The sequence below is a fragment of the Propithecus coquereli genome, unplaced genomic scaffold (genome assembly GCF_000956105.1).
Source record: "Propithecus coquereli isolate 6110/MARCELLA unplaced genomic scaffold, Pcoq_1.0 Scaffold243, whole genome shotgun sequence".
Classification (NCBI taxonomy): domain Eukaryota; kingdom Metazoa; phylum Chordata; class Mammalia; order Primates; family Indriidae; genus Propithecus; species Propithecus coquereli.
Genome location: NW_012147986.1, coordinates 2,366,174 through 2,381,940, shown reverse-complemented (window position 1 = coordinate 2,381,940; position 15,767 = coordinate 2,366,174). Strand labels below are relative to the sequence as shown.

The following is a 15,767-nucleotide window of genomic DNA, read 5'->3' as shown; positions in this document are numbered from 1 at the left end:
CTTCTCCAGCTTCTAAGGCCACCCACACTGTTTGGCTCACAGCCACAACAACAGGTTGAGTTCTTATCATATCCCATCACTCGGACACTGAGTCTGCTCTGCCTTTCATTTCTACTTTTAAGAACTCTTACATTGAGCCCACCCAGATAATCCAGGACAGCTTCTCTATCTTAAGGTCAGCTGATGAGCAACTTTAATTCCACTTCGACATGTAACTTAATATAGTCATGGGCTCCATGACTATAGGAACCTGGGACTATATGACATAGACATCTTTGGGGCCCTTATTCTGCCTACCACACTTCCTCACCATATTAAGTTAGGGTAGCCTTAATAAAACCATTCAGAAAGCGTGGCATATATCCCTGGAGTCTGTGAGATATCTAGTTTGGTACTGGACACAAGAATGAAAAGTATAAGGTAAGAAGCTTCAGCTAGCCACCTGCCTTGAGACAGCAGAATAGAGAAGAAAGGCAAACTTGGGAATAGTCTGTTCTTCTAGAGGTTGGTGAGGAAAAGATGTGTCAGTGGACCAGACTTGGACTCTTCCCAGCAGGAAGTTATTCTCAATTGATCAAGAGAGGCTGTACCAGTAAGGACTGTGTGGTCAGACCATAGGAAGGTAGGAGCTGAGGTGCAGCAGGAGCAGACAGCCAGAAGATGTATCACCTGAGCCCAAGAGAATTGCCAGCAAGAGATTCTCCAGCAATGCAGGTATCCTAAAACCCCCAAAAGCACACCAGAGAAAATGAATTGGCATTTAGAATTTGCTGCACCTAGAGGTTGCAAACACAAGATTTCAACTGTTCCATATGAGGAAGACCCTTCCGCCACCTGGAGCAAGGCACAGTTTGGTTGGGGAGGAGGAGTGGTGTGAGGAGGACAGCAGGGTGGGGAACAAGACGAAAAGTGACCGAGCTCTCCCTCCACCACTTCAGACTTCTATGACTGGCCTTAGGAAGGGGAGAAACGATAATTTGATGAGAGCTTGCATTTTTCTGGTTATGTGACTGAATGTTTTCATGTATTAATGTGATCAAAAAAGCTATAATATCTGCCTGAGATTTTTCCAGGGGTGAAGAAGAACAAGTCAGGAAAGCAGGTTGACAAGGAAATGATGGCAACAAATAAAGTTGCTTTAACCACCCAGTTCGTTCAATAAACCACTGTAGGCCACTTAACCTTTAGGAGTCCCCACAGCTCCAGAGACCACAGGGCCCCCATCACCCACACCCCCAGCCATTCTCAGGATCACAGAAAGTGAGCTACTGTGGCGAACTGCCAATTATTGCCTTGAACAGAGAAAAAGACAAGAGGTAAAAATGAGTAGCCACAGTCTTCATGGGGAAACAATGTCATGGGACACCCAGGGGAGAAACCCCAGGATCAACGCTGTCCCCTTAACCACACTGGTCTGGAGTTAGCACTAGTTCCTTAACAAGGAGGAACTGAAGATGATGACAGCATAATCCATGACACAGATTTTATGCTTCATTCATCCACATTTCACACTGCTCCTGGCCAGGGTCCCCTGCCCCTGGTGCGGGGAGGAGTAATGGAATGAGAGCTGATCTCTCGCCTCCATGTATCATGTATAACTTGTGCAATAATCACTTGGTCCTTGGCCACATGGATCCTGGCTAGTGATTGGAGTCAAGTTCCCAGTGCTCAGAGTAGGTAAATCCCAGCAAGTGTCCAGGTCTGTCTTAATGAGGCTTTTTCATGCTGCATGTACTACTCATTCAACCTGAGCCCAGACCCACAAAAAAGAACAGGACCCTCAAAACACAAAATCCCACAATAATATGTTCAATATCACAACTGGACATCCTGTCCTCTACAAACAAAATCAATAAAGCCAATAAATTATGCAATCCTGACATATGCCCACATTCTAATGAATTACAGTACTGCTCACTTTACACACCAATGCTGTGTAGGGTTCCCCCAACTCTCCCTTCCAACTTTAACAACAGTTTTCTTTCTCCAAACATTTCCGTTTTGCTCTCTTTTAGGAAGTCAATGAGATAACTGCTCTCAACTGCAAATTTATGTTTCTGGTTTCTTCTTCCATCTTGCTAAGGTTGTAAACTTCTCCCTCGACTAGGATCTTGAGCTGACTCTGTAGCTGGGTCTGTCACCATAACTGGAACCTAAAACCTTCACATGCCTCCCACTACTCCACAGAGGTGTCCCTGAAGCTGCCGTTTTCATCCAGGTCCCCTAGAATGAGTGTCTTCCATCATATCTATTGGAAACATCCCCACAGAAATGGATGGCGGCCTCTCCTCTCATTCATCCATTCAGGCATTCATTTATTCATCCAGAGAAATGTCTCAAGTGCCCATTGTATGCCAAGCTCTATGCTAGATGCAGAGGTTTCCACCTTAAAAAAAACACCATGGTCCCAGCCCTGCAGAAGAATGCAATTCTCTATGGATAATTCTTGGCCTTCTTGAAGGCAAGAAAAATAAACTATATACTTGATTAAGCCTAAAACAACAACAACAAGCACTGGGGTTAAAATGGTATAGAACATGGCATTTTTCCAAAGTACTTCTATTTAAAACACAGTACAGAGATCACAGAGTTACTTGCTTTCATTTCCTGCAAATAAATCCATTTCTAATGATATAGCTGACCCTCAACTGGTCAGGCCAGCATGAACTGCATGTTCACATTGCCCTCCCCTTCCCCTGGTGGAGTGGGGGGAGAATGAGAGCTATATATCTAGGACCTTCTGGTGGTTCTCAGCCCTAGGAGCACATTTGTAAAGATACCAGCACCCAACCACAGAGATTCTGACCTAATCAGTGTTGGTTGGGGCTTAGGCATCAGTACTTTTATCAACTCTCCAAGTGAGTCCCCCATGCAGGCAGGGCTGAAAACCACCCATCCAGTGGGAAAATGTATGTCCTGGAGCAGAATTCTAGCTCTGCCATGCACCTAGTGGGCGGATGATTTTGGGGAGCCTTGGTCAACCAAGATAGTTCAGGTGACATGAGATAACTTCATGGGGGAAACACCCAGCTCAGTGTTGCACAGCAGGAGTTGCTCAGTCTACATGGTGAAAATGTCTGTCAGTGCTTGCCCAAAGTTAATGATCTTGAACCAGAAAGGGAAAAGAGAAGCAAGCCATCTTGTGGTCAACAAAACAAACCTACAAGTTTCATAGCTCAACAACTCCAGAGCTTTATGTGTGTGTACAGGGTCTTGAAAAGAGCAAGCCATCACCCATCAGTCACACACACGGAACACAGAACACATTCCCAGAGAGTCAAGAACACACCCAGAACCCCTCACCGGAGAGCCAGCCAACAGATGCTCATTGCATATCCTCTGTGTGCCAGGCCCCGCAGTAGTGGGGAGCTGTGAGGAGCTTACAACAAATACACCACAGATAAGTACATCAGATGCCATGGAAGTGACATGAAGGAATAGTGCATGGAGTCACCAGAGCATGTAAAAGAGAAGCTGGCTTTGTCTGCAGGATTAAAATCTCTTCCCTGGACAGTGACATTTCAGCTGAGATCTGAGCGGAAAGTAGGAATAAACTTTCATGGCAGAGGAAAAGGCATTGCTGCAAGAGTGGGGTCCTGAGGGAATGTGGCACACTGGAAGAATGAAGGAAGGTCGAAGAGACTGGGGCAGAGATGGCACAGCATAGTATTTGAGAACAAAGGCTCTGCAGCCAGACCACCTGGGTTCAAATCTGGGTTGGCTGCTTTCAAGATAGAGTTCTGGGCAAGTTATTTAACATCTCTGTGACATAACTGCCTCATCTGTAAAATGGGTATGATAATGACATCTACCTCACAGGGTATGGATTCAATGAGCTAATACAAGCACAATTATATAGTAAGCACTCAATAAATGCTGTTATTGTAATCATTAGTAATAGTAATGATGCCCCTACTTCTCTCCATCTAGGGGTGGGAGCACTCCTCTACCTAGTAACATGTTGATTACATTGAACCCTTTCCATTAGTGATTGGCCCAGAGTGGGAGAATATTTTTGTTCCATGCCAATACTCACCAAAGAGCCCCCTCACGGATGTTGTCAATAAACAGTAGACCGAACCAGATGGCCCATCCATGGATGACAGTCAGCTTCTTTGCCCAGCCTGTTCTGTGATGACCCAATGTACTCATGCTCAAAGTGTCATGGATGGGGGCATCGAAGAACAGTGTGTGCTTCTGCTCTCCAGGGCTGCCACTGCTGAGTGCCCAACCTGCCAACACGGCAGCTATCTCTTAGCCTCAAAAGAGTACCATTCCCTGCGTGGATCAAAGTGCCACCTGATGGAAAGTTGATGGCATTGGACCCCTGCCATCATGGAGGGGGCAGTGTCTTATCCTCACAGACAAAGAAATTTATTTTGGATTTGGATTTGTTCTCACTGTTTGCCACACTTCTGCCAGCAACATCATCCATAGTCACTGATTGACTGTCATGGCATCCCATACAACATACCCTTTTCTAAGGAACTCATGAAAGATGAAAAGCAATGGGCTTGTGCCCATGGGATTCACCACGCTTACCGTGTACCCCCTCACCCAGAAATAGGTGGCCTTATAAAACAGTGTGCTGGCCTGTTGAAGAGTCAGTTACTGGCTGGAAGGCAACACCTTGAAAAGTTGGGGAGGTATTCTGCAGCACATAGCACATGCTTTAAAACACAGCTGTTTCTTCCCCCAAAATCCATGGATGTGGGTACCAAGGAATATAATTAGATAGCATCTCTCACATTGACAAAAAAATGACCCATCCTCAAGGGTTTTACTTCCTGTTTCTAAAACTCATGGAGGCCAGGCACAGTGGCTCATGCCTGTAATCCCAGTACTTTGGGAGGCCCAGGCAGGAGGGTTGCTTGAGGCCAGGAGTTTGATACCAACTTGGGCAACATAATGACACCTTGTCTGATCATGGAGGGAAGTCATATGGCCTCGTGAACGTAGCAGAAACCAGGGCTAAAGCTACTACTTGCATTTCCTTGTTACTGTACCATATATCGTTTTTCTTTTCATTTTTCTTTCTTCTTTCTCTCATTTACCATTGGATATAACTGTTCAGAATATCCAGATGGGATCATGACAGAACTAGAGGAGGAAAGTCAGTTGCTCAGTGATCCTGGACTTAAAGTTGGGCACAATCATTTAAAAGACAATGTGTTGCCTGCTCTTGGGAAGAGGATGTGTTTTCAGTTGGATAAGATACAGCTGCACTGGATCAGGTGACTTATGGGTGTTAGGCTGTAGAGATAGCTGTCCTTTCGAGCCATCCAGAATACCCTCACTAATAAAGACAAATCTCGAAATCTGTGGCAGACAGGACCCCAACTCCTAGTCAGAAGACAAAGGGAATCAGGTATTTCTTCTTCTCAACTGCCTGGCAGCTGGATCTCAGGCATATTTCACAGGATCAGGCAATCAGATAGCACCACCCATGTGACTGAGACAGTAATGCACTGTTGCAGAGATGTCTGGGATTCTTCAAGGGACATCTCGAGGGTCTTTTCCGATCCCATCCTTCTGTAGTCCTGCCCCCATTTCAAGCCTTCCCATTGAGTCTGAGAGCAAATGGTCACCCTCCCAATAAATTCTTGTTATGCTTAAATTATGCAGACATGGGTCTGTGGTTTCCAATCAAGAATACTTATGAAGCTGGGCGTGGTGGCTTACACCTGTAATCCTAGCACTCTGGGAGGTCGAGGCAGGAGGATCGCTCGAGGTCAGGAGTTCAAGACCAGCTTGAGCAAGAGCGAGACCCCGTCTCTACCAAAAATAGAAAGAAATTAGTTGGACAACTAAAAATATACAGAAAAAATTAGCCAAGCATGGTGGCACATGCCTGTAGTCCTAGCTACTCAGGAGGCTGAGGCAGTAGGATCTCTTGAGCCCAGGAGTTTGAGGTTGTTGTGAGTTAGGCTGACACCACGGCACTCTAGCCCAGGCAACAGAGTGAGACTCTGTCTCAAAAAAGAATACTTGTAACATACCTCCCAAAATATCCCCTCTCCTTTTAGGACTGACTCAGCCTTACCGAAGTGTGTTTCATGGAATACTAGTGCAGTATGCTCTTCCCAAAAAAGGGTTCCAAGATTAAACAAGTATGTGAAATATTTCATGCTGTACACCTTTCTCGGGGATTCATATTAAAGTCCTGAGAGGTCCTGTGTTAAGTTTGTTTAACACTTTTTTACCAGGATTTCCATCATCATTTTTCTTTTACACTCTCTTAGTGGATGACACTTCTCAGGCTGAGAAATATTGGCCTGACTCCAAGAAAGGAAGATTCAGAGAGAGATTGTAGTTCTCTCTGATTTCCAAGTTCCAGTTTGCTCTATAACATCTTGCCACTTCCCCAGATGAATCACGCAAAGAATCATCGCCCGTCCAAAGAAGGCCATGCTACCCGCAGAACACCACATCATCCTACTGGATGGTCTCTACCTTCACCCACTCATTTCAGATGCTTCCTTAGACATTTAGAAAGTGTTGTATTCTAGGCTCTGTTTAGGGCCTCTCTATTCTGTTTCTTTGTTCTTCAAATTCTCTCAATATTACCAAACTAATAGTTGCTTTACAAAATATCTTAAAATATCATGCATCTTTTTTAACCTTTTTTTAATTAAAATTTTCTTAGCTATTTTTAACTTTTTCTTTCAAATTACCTTTTGGCAAGTCCTATTGAGATTTTAAGTGGAATTTTAGTAAAGCTGTAACATAATTTAGGGAGATTTGATGTCCTTTATATCTAGAAGCACATGATGTCTCTCTGTTTCCTTTTTATCTGCCAATCAACATATTTTGTTTTCTTCTTGTAAGTACCAATCTTTTTTTTGAAAGAAAGAAGACAAAGTTATTATTATTTATAGATGGTATGATTTTAGCCAGGGGTAATGGTGTGTGCCTGTAGTCCCAGCTACTGTGGGGACTGAAGCAGGAGGATTGCTTGAGCCCAAGGGTCTGAGGTTGCAGTGAGCTATCATCATGCCACCGCACTCTAGCCTAGGTGACAGAGCAAGACTCAGTCTCCAAAAAAAAGCCAAAAAAAAGATGATATGATTTTTAACCTATGAAATCTAAAAGAAAAATCTGGAAGAGTTATTTAAATCAATAAGAGAATCCAATAATCATATGGACAAAAATAATCCACATGAATAAATTTCCTATATACCAAAAACAGCTCATTAGAAAATGTGGGTATGCAGAGAAATTGGGGGGCTTCAGATATATTTAGGAACAGAATTAACAAGACTTGGTATGAGTTGGGTGTAGAGGATGTTGGGCTGGGAGTTATCAGTGAAATGTTTCAGAATTTTGTGTGGCCTCCTTTTGCCGTACTCTGCAGGGGAAGCACCATGTTGGGTTATACAATCTCATTTCAATTCTAGAGTCCCAATTTCTGCCTCTAGATGATACTTCTCAAGGTTCTTGACATTCCGGGTTTGAGCACTGCTGGTGTGGTCTTTGCTCCTTTGTTTTTTTCGTTTCGATGGGGTGGAAGTGGGTGTAGTTAGTTAGTCAGCTCCTACCCCACCATCACCCCCAGAAATCTGCCTGTGGGGTTCCCTTCGGCTGTTTCCCCTCACTCTTTTCTGGTTGTTTTGATAAATTACGAGGACATATCATCTGCTGGAGTTGCATAGGGGAACTGAAGGGAAGAGTGAAGATTTAGAGTCGTGAAGGAGAACGGAAGAGGAAGCTCACCAAAGACAAGGAAACAGGCAGCTCTGAGATCACATATTCACAGTGGCTCTGCAAATGTCGCAGGCTCCCAGGCCTTTACGTAAGGAATCCAGCATACACAGAGGTGGGCAGGGGAAATACCAAAGCTCCTTTTCTGAACTCACTTAAAATCTTGCATGTTATACCCTCAGGGAAAAAAAATCAATGTAAATATTGTTATCAGGGCATCAAATTATCAAGAAACACCCAAACAAATTATAGACTTTTAGGTTTAAAGGTTACACTTATAGTACAATATAGCAATCTCTGAAGTCCAGACATCTTAAAAGACTTCTTTTTTACATGAAAATAGAGCAAAATTATACATTTTCCACAAGTCTCCCCACTGGGCAGCAGAGTAAAACTGATGCCCTTTGTGAATATTCTCAATACATCTCTTTATCAGAACTTTAAACAGATTTGCTTCTGTAGTTTTGTGGGAGGGAATATTTCTCCTTATGTCCTGAAGATCTTTTTTATGAGCACCATTGTCAACATTAAGCCTATTCTCAAGATTAAGTTCAGGAGAGAGAGAATTTTAAACAAATGAAATATGCAATTGTAAATTAAAAATAAAATCCTAAGCCCCCTACCCAACTGAATGGACCCTCCTCCCTAGATCAGCATTGTTTCCTGATAAGAGACCACCAATAATAGTGGTCAACATGGTTTGATGAGTCTACCAAGTATTCTTATTTTACCTTTTTGATACAGAGGGTGGCCATTTCCAAACATCAATCTCATAAAAGGGTAGAAAACTCCACTGTGCAGGCACATGTTTCTCTTTTCATAAATATTCATGACTCCTCCTATAGCTTGTTAAATAAGTACATATAGCCATCCTGCTCAGTATAAATTTCTTTTACCATTGTCCCTTCCTTGAAGCACGTGTTACTGGCTTGTGGCCAGGGGCCCTGCTTTCCAGCCTGCCAGAATGGCCACCCACAGGCTACAACCCTTTATGAGAAATAAAGCTCTCCTTTCCAAACTATGAAACTTATTATTTCTTCAGTTAACACAGTGGTTCAAAGATATTTAACAACTGGCCCTCTGGTTCTAGACAGGAAACCCTGACTTGTAGTATTTGCCAATTACCATTGTGTAAATATTCCCAGCATGGCCAGTTTCAAGTTGACAGGATGTCAGGGAATGCAGAGTTGAGAAGGGAGGCACACAGTAGGCTCCTGAGAGCCTGCAAGGGCCAAGACCAGCACACAACTGTTTTCCTCCTATGGCCCTGATCTACCCAACTGTGTGGTTTTTCTCCAGAAAGGAGAATAAGGGGATTTGGCTATAGGTTTGGGATGAAGGACAGGGGTGCTAGGAGTATGACACTGTTAAATGGTATCAGGGAGGCCCAGAGTAGGGAAAAGACACACAGATCCCAGCATAAAATGAAAGCAATGAGCCCCCAGCCCTCTTGAGAATTCTCTATTCTAAGAATTATTTGTTGCCAATTTCCAACAACATGCTGTTGCTTGTTTTAAGTTCTGTCTACGGATCTTCCTCTTCCCTGGCCACAAGAGGCCTGGCTGCTCCCCACAGCCACAACTCCCTGATGTGACGCATGGCTCCTTTTCGTGAGTGAGGCCTATGGTTACCTTCTCGGAAGTGGGTGACTTGACAGGGAAACCCCTTGGTTCCAGGGAGCAAGAACCACCAGGACCACAAAGGCCCCATGTTCGGCCACCAGAGAGATTGGGTGGAGGGGAGACAGCTACATGACTATGAGGTACAAAACCGTTTCCATGAGTGTGGCAACTCCAGGGACCCGAGAATACACTTCCTGAGTATGTGGGGAGAAGTGAGATGAATAATGGGATAATAAAACATAAATCTGATTCCATGAGTCCCTGCTCCAAAGGATTCTCATTACCTTGAAAATAAAATATCTTTATCATCTAACAAAACCCTTTGGGACCTGACCCCTGTCTATATCCACATTCCCATCACTTACCACTCTCCTCCTCACTGTCTTTCTTTGTGTTTGGAAATATGGCAGCCTGTTTCTTCCTCAGGACCTTTGCACCCTGTCGATGTGTATATGTATATGTATATATGTGTACATTTATATACGTATATAACATATGTTTTTCCTTGCTGAATCATTTGAAAGTAAATGGTAGCATTTCAGCATTATTTGATATTTCAGCCTAAAAACAAGGACATTCTCCTCCATAATCATAATACCATTACCACACCCAAGGAATTTAATGTGGATATAACATCAACACTAGATAAAAAGATTTTAAACCCTATAGCTGGGTTTATTTCCTGTTTCCAGAATCCCAATTAAAGTTCATATATGACATTTGATTGTCATGGCTCTTTAGTTTCCTCTGAGCTAGAACAGCCTCACCACCATCATCACACACACACACACACACACACACGCACACCCCTCTTTTTATCTTTCAAGACTGATATATTAGAGAGTTCATGCCAGTTGCTTGTAGAATGTCCTCAATTCTGGATTTATATGATTGCTTTCACATGATTAGACTCAAGTTATGGTTTTCTTTTAAAATACACTGTTAATATAGCTTGATAGCCCCTCATAGGGGGTGCTGAGTGGTGATGGAGCTGGGAGCCCAGGAGACGTGCACCAACTGTTGCCCAGCCTGGCCTCCAGGTGTCCCCTGGGCTCTATAGCCCTGATGCTGCTCATGTTGTAAGCTCTCCCCACCTGGAACAATCATGAGGAATTTTCTGGGCCAGCAAGTGCTCCAGAGCTCCCGGGACCAAGTGTTTATTGCCTCCTAATAATGATGCTTAAACCCCTGGAACAAATATGTTTTGATGGAAGACATAGAAACTAGGAAGTAACTCTGTCCAGAGGCCCCTGTCCCAAGGGCCCCTGACCAAAACCGAGAAGATACCCCACTAGGCAAAGAGACTATTTACTGCCAGTGCCACCCACTGGGTCTATATCCTTGAGGACTCCATCGTGGGACCACAGAACCGGACACGTCACCTTCACCTATAATACCATCCACACCCAGCTTGTGCGGAGAAGAACGATGCATTTACTACATGAATTGTGAGAACAGGAGCTGGTTGCAAATCTACAGGGATGCCCTGGGACTCCTCTAGTGGCATCTTCTAAGCCACCTAGGAATTTGGCTTGGCCTAGTTCAAAACTAAAGTGGTCAAATGAAGATTTGTGCTTCTGGCCAAAATGGAGTAATGGAAACCATGTTTACTCTCCCACCTGGGGCGGGGAACAAACAACATACAGGAAACAATGGTTTTTAAGACACTGGACATCAGGCAATGAAGGACAGTGATCCCTGAGACAAAGAAAATAAACGAGGCAAGCCATGTGATTGCCCCAGCTTACTACCCTGGGAGTTCCAGCCACAGCACAGGAAGGAAAACAGGCAGAGCCAGGTGTGTTCCCTGAGTTGAGGAGAAGAGCTGGGATTCCAGGGAGACAAAGCAGCCGTAGTACATAGGACAGAGCATCAGAGAGAAGAAAGCTGTGCAGATACACAACTCCAGGGACCTGCAGAGGCTCTTCCTCATGTAGCCAGCGGAGTACTGATCAGCACATGTGTGTGAGAAAAACCCCTGAGGCTGGGGAAAGAACTAACTATTCGAAAGGATTAGAAGGAACAGTGGCTGGTGCTGACATAAAGCCTAGAATGGTGTCTGCCCCCAACAGAGCCAGACTGGAAAATCTAAATTGACAGGGCACTGGGGGGAGTACTCAGGAGGGCATGGTCTCAGTGGTAGAGGACGCTCAGCCCTAGACTGAACAGTTCCCGCACCTGCCTCACAAATCAGGAACGCTAGACCCAAAATAATCTGTTACCAGGTAACTTAACTACATGTCAGAATAAAGCAAAGACTATACATATACAAAAATATCCAGTGCCCAAAAGGAAGAATTCATAATGTCTGGCATTTAATCAAAGATTATCAGGTATTCAAAGAGGCAAGAAAACAAGACCCATAATGAGGAGAATGATCAATCCATTGAAATTAACCCATAATGATACAGACATTAGAATTATCAGAGAAGGACATTAAAACAGGCATTATAACTGTATTTCATATGTTCAGAAAGTTAAGTAGAGGCATGGAAGATGTTTTTCTAGAAGATCCAAATCAAACTTCCAGAAATGAACTACAATATCTCAGATTTAAAACATACACACATTGAATGGGATTAACAACAGATTATACATCACAAAAGATTTGCAAACTTGAAGGCATTCGATAGAAGTGATCTCAAATGAAACACAGAGAAAAAAAAGAATTTAAGAAATAAAAAGCAGGTCAGAATGATGCCACCACGATGGCAGAGTAAAGCAACCTGGCTTCACTCTCCTACACAGAAAATCAAAAATAACTATCCAGTGCCAAGGTTATCACCAGTAATGTTCCAGAACTCAAAGCTAAAGCTGTGATGATCCCCAGGGCTACAGAGAAGTGAAAAATTGCAGGCAATTTTTAAGAGATTTCTCTACCTGCGATGCCCCTCTCCCAAGCTGCCAGGCACTATGTGGAAAAATCCCCCTGGACTCAGGGTCTCCACTGGAAAAAGTGAGATTGCGGGGGACATCCAGCTTCTCTACCATCTTGGGTTCCCTCGCAAGAAAGCTGTTTCTGCCTCAACCCATGGGAAGCACCATGAGTGCCTGTAGAGAGAAAATACCCTGAGGGCAGCTAGAGACAATCCGTGCAGGTGGGGCTAGCAACCCCAGTGCACAAAACTCATGGGCTGATCTTCATATCAGCCAAAGCAGATGCCAAGTCAGAGAGTCAGTTCAGCAGCACCGTACTGTAGGAAGCAGGCTCCACGGATCCTCTGGTCACAAAGCCCTAGCCAACCTTCTCACACAGCCAGGATGGGCAGTGCTTCAAACTTTTTGTTTTTTTAGAGACAGGGTCTCACTGTGTTGCTCAGGCTGGAATGCAATAGGTGATCATAGCTCACTGCAGCCTCAAACTCCTGGGCTCAACCAATCCTCTCGCTTCAGCCTCCTGAGTGGCTAGGACTACAGGTGCAGACCACCATGCACCTGGTTAATTTTTTTAGAGACAGGGTCTATCCGTGTTGCCCAGACTCTGAGCCTCAAGCCATCTTCCCTTCTCAGATCGCCAAGTAGCTGGAATAACAGAAGCCAGACACCACATAAGGCACTTGAAACTTTTGTGGAACTGCAGCAAACCTGGGCTTCAGGCTCCATCTAGTGCCCAAAAGGAGGCAGTACTCTAGGGCTAAGGGAACTCAACAAACTGCACAAAACCTCTAAGCAAACATACTCTAGAAAGACCAAACCAAACCAGACAGTGAAGACTGAAATAAATAACTATCTTTCAATGCAAACACGTAGATGTACATCCATAAGAAACAACAGCAAACAGGGAACCATGACCTCCCCAAATGGACAAAACAAGGAGCCAGTTACCAACCCAAGCAAGACAACAATTTGTGAGCTCTCAGGTCAAGAATTCAAAATAGCAGTTTGGAGGAAACTCAGCAAACTCCAAGATAACCCAGAAAAACAATTCAGAAATTTATCAGAGAAACTTAACAAGGAGATTGACACAATAATTTGAAAAATCAAACAGAAATCCTGGAACTGAGAAATACATTGGCTGAACCAAAAAATGCAACAGAGGGTCTCAACAGCAGAATTGATCAAGCAGAAGAAAGAATAAGGGAACTCGAAGTGGGCTATTTGAAAATACACAGTAGGAGGAGAAAAGATTTTAAAGAATAAAAAGAAATGAAGAACACCTACAAAATCTAGAGAATAGCCTCAAAAAAGCAAATATAATAGTTACTGGCCTTCAAGAGGGAGTTGAGAAAGAGCAAAGGGTAGAAAGAAATAATAAAGATCAAAGCAGAAACAAATAAAATTGAGACTTAGAAAAACAAAAACAAATATATCAAGGAAAGAAAAAGTTGAATTTTCGAAAAGACAAAACCAACAAACCTTTAGCTATACTAAGAAAAAAAAGAGAGAAGATACAAACAAATAAAATCAGAAATGAAAAAGAGACATTACAACTGATGCCACAGAAATACAAAGGATCATTAGACATTATTATGAACAACCATCTGCCAACAAATGGAAAACCTAGAATAAATGGATAAATTCCCAAACACATACAACCTACCAAGATTGAACCATGAAGAAACAGAAAACCTTAACAACCCAATAAGGAGTAATGAGATTGAAGCCATAATAAACAGTCTCCCATCAAAGAAAAGCCTGATGGTTTCACTGCTGAACTCTACCAAATATTTAATAAACAACTAATATCAATTCTATTCAAACTATTCCAAAAAACTAAAGAGGATGGACTACTTCCAAACTCTCTCTCCAAGGTAAGCATTACCCACCGGACAAGGACACAGCAACAAAGAAAACCACAGGCCAATATCATCCCTGATGAACATCGATGCAAAAATCCACAACCAAATACTAGCAAACCAAATTCAACGACATGTTTAAAAGATCATTCACACCCTAGCATCAGTCCAGTCCCCCTGCGTTGGTCACCACATCCTTGGCTGGCATTAGAAAAGTGGCTACACACTTCCTGGTCCATGAGAAGATCTGATTCAACAAGTTCAAATATGATGATGCAGAAAGGAAATTCTATGAGCAGATAAACCAGCCTGTGGTTGGCTGCTCCCACCAGGAGAATGGCACCACTGTGACCCTCCGAGACATTATGGGAGCCTGAGAGAACATACTGAAACCCCTGGCCAGAAGCTTGGCCCCAGGGCCTCCAGCAGGGCTAGTGGAGACCACAGCGAGCTTGTCGTCCAGATTGCCAGCCTGGAAGTAGAGAAACAGAACCTGCCAGAGGTGCGGGATCTGCAGCAGGCAATCTCCAAGCTGGAGGCTGGGCTGAGCGTGCCAGAGAAAAGACCGCCCACCCACTAGGCTGCAGCCCCACAGATCCAGTTTGACTCTTTCATGCACCAAGTGGAGTCCCCAACCAAGAAGGTGGCTACACATGCCTAGGATGATGACATTGACCTGTCTGGCAGAGACAACAAAGAGTAGAACCAGGAGGCAGCCTGGCTGTAGGAGGAGAGGCTGCAGCAGTATGCACAGAAGGCCAAGAAGCCTGCACTGGTGGCCAAGTCCTCCATCCTCCTAGATGTTAAGCCTTGGGATGATAAGACAGATATGGCCCAGATGGAGGCCTGTGTGCACTCCATCCAGCTGGACATGCTGATCTGGTGGGGCTCCAGGCTGGTGCCCACGGGCTGCGGCATCTGTAACTGCAAATCCAGTGTGTGGTGGAGGATGATAAGGTGAGGACTGCCTTGCTGGAAGAGGAGATCACCAAGTTTGAGGAGCACATGTAGAGTGTCAACATTGCAGCTTTCAATAAGATCTGAAGCCTGAGTGTGTGCGTGCATGACACACCCTGCCCGACTAAAGACTGAGACTCCAGCAAATAAATAAATAAATAAATAAAAGAAAAAAGGTAATTCACCATGATAAAGTGGGATTCATCTCAGGGATGCAAGGATGGTTCAACATACGTAAATCAACAAATGTGATACAACACATTAACAGAACCAAGGACAAAATCCATATATCATTTCAATAGATGCTGGAAAAGCATTCGATAAAATTCAACATCCCTTCAGGATAAAACTCCAACAAACTGGGTTCAAAATAATAAATGCCATATATGACAAACCCACAGCTAACATCATACTGAATGGGGAAAAATTGAAAGCCTTTCCTCTAAGATCTGGCACAACACAAGGATGCCCACTTTTACCACTTTTATTCAACATAGTACTGGAACTCCTAGCCATAGCAATTAGGCAAGAGAAAGAAATAAAGGGCATCTAAATTGGAAAGGAAGAGGTCAAATTAGCCTTGTTCACCAACGACATGATGTTATATTTAGAAAAACTTTAAACCCCCACCAAAAAACTGTCAGGACTAATAAACAAATTGAATAAATTTGCTGGATACAAAATCAACATACAAAAATCAATAGCAGTGTTTACAGCTAATTGATCACAATCAGTTACAGATTCCTTTGTT

At 43.6% G+C, this 15,767-nt stretch overlaps 1 pseudogene; it reads left to right on the top strand.

Moving 5' to 3' along the window:
- The first annotated feature begins 12,031 nt into the window (after positions 1 to 12,031).
- Positions 12,032 to 15,103, top strand: LOC105812048 (annotated as a pseudogene).
- Positions 15,104 to 15,767: the final 664 nt, after the last annotated feature.